This window comes from Octopus bimaculoides, chromosome 20, assembly GCF_001194135.2.
Source record: "Octopus bimaculoides isolate UCB-OBI-ISO-001 chromosome 20, ASM119413v2, whole genome shotgun sequence".
NCBI lineage: Eukaryota > Metazoa > Mollusca > Cephalopoda > Octopoda > Octopodidae > Octopus > Octopus bimaculoides.
The window spans coordinates 35,565,118-35,567,169 of record NC_069000.1 but is presented as its reverse complement, the minus strand read 5'-3'; positions in this window follow the sequence as shown (position 1 = coordinate 35,567,169).

The window sequence follows — 2,052 nt, the reverse complement described above, 5'->3', positions numbered from 1 at the left end:
TATATATATATCGGTGAGTTAATGCTATAGGCGTTCCTTGATGATCCGTTGTGGTTGAGCATGTAAATGCATCTGGGAAATGTACTCCAGGTCTTCAAACAACCATAGTTGTGGGTGAAAGGTGCGTGAGATAATAAGGTAACGAATGGTATCAAGTAAAGTGGAATCTCTCAGCAGTTATCAAACTTGCTACATGAGGACGTTGGTACTCATCTCCATTTTGGATGACGGCGACGACGACAACAACAACAACAATAATAATAAATGCGCTGATGCAGTACCAAGCACTGGCTCTCATGGCTTCTGATCTTAACTGACTGGAAGTGTTATGTTCATGTTTTCACTTGTTGTAAAAGATGGGCTACAGCAAATATTCTGCTCAATACCACAGATTTGCTTGACCTTAACCAGTTGAGCATGTCCCTTGGTGGCTGATGAAATGTGCATCTCTGATCACAAGCAATAGTTGGGGGGCATCATAGCTATGTATTGAGAGGGATTCTTTGGGGTACGAATAACTCACCTCTGGAAAGATCAGTGTTTCGTTCAACATCCTTAACTCTTATTCAGGGACCTTTTGAGCAGGATGGGCTACTCAACCTGAAGAAAACTCTAACTGGGCTCCACCAGCAAGGTCATGCGCTGTGTATCTAGATATGAGATCACCATGTCGCTCACATATGACTGTGATGAATGTGCCTGGTGTACCCTTATCATACGGATAGTCATGATGGGTATACTGGGCTTCGTATATTTTATCCCAGTATCACTTTGATGGCATGCACTGCTCTCTCACTCAATAATAATAATAATAATAATAATAATAATAATAATAATAATAATAATAATAATAATAGTTCCAAATTTTGGCACAAGGCCAGTAATTCTGGGGGAAGGGTAAGCCGATTACATCAACCCCAGTGCTGTAATGGTAAATATTTTGTCGACCCTGAAAGGATGAAAGGCAAAGTCAAACTCGGCAGAATTTGAACTTAGAATGTAAAAACTGGCGAAATACCGTTAAGCATTTTGCCCGACTTGCTAACGATTCTACGAGCTCGCCGCCTTAATAATAATAATAATAATAATAATAATAATAATAATAATAATAATAATAATAATAATAATACTCCGGATGGTGCTCGAAAATTAAAGAGTGTTACCTTAGTTCACTGGTAGTGAACAGCTGGCACCGTAGTACATCTCCAGCGTTAGAAGCTGTGCAAAGGAAACACGAGGCTTCAAATTTGGGGAAGGGATTAAGTCGATTATATCGACCCCGAAATGATGAAAAGAAAAGCCGACCTCAGTAGAATTTGAACTCAGAACGTAGCGGCAGACGAAATACCGTGAAGCATTTCGTTCAGCGTGCTAACGATTCTATCAGGTCACGCCTTAATAATAATAATAATAATAATAATAATAATAATAATAACAATAATGATTATGATGATTTCATTTATTTGCCACAAGGGCGAAGGATGAGTGGGGACAGGACAGTCTAGTACTGAGAGCTATTTAATCGTCTGACTTGTTCTGGCCTTGTGCAAATCGGTGGAAATGAATTTTCAATCCTTATACCATAAATTCTTTCAGTTGCCCAAGAAATGCATTGCAGACGATAATTAGCTCGGTTTTCAATCAATTAATTGATTTCATTCTCTTCTATCTCCCCGTTGTTTCATGTCTAGACTATTCCAGATATATTGTTTCCTTTTGCATTCCCTAAATATTGAAATATTGGAATCGAGACGTCCGTATCATACGTATATCGATTACAACTTTGTGATTTTTTGTTTTTATTTTTCGTCATCAGTTACCTCCCGTCCGTTTATGACAACTTCCCCCTTCCCTCACTCCTTTGCACCCTCCCCACTCTCCTCTCATTTCTTTGATTTTTATTATACTCCCTTATCTCGTCTTCTAGCTCATTCTCTTTGTTCCCCCTCTCTCTCTCTCTCTTATACTCTCCTTTTTCTTTTTCTTTCTGTATCATTTTTCTACCGACCAGTAATTCTTCCATGTCTATAAAATATGTTCATTTTATTGCTT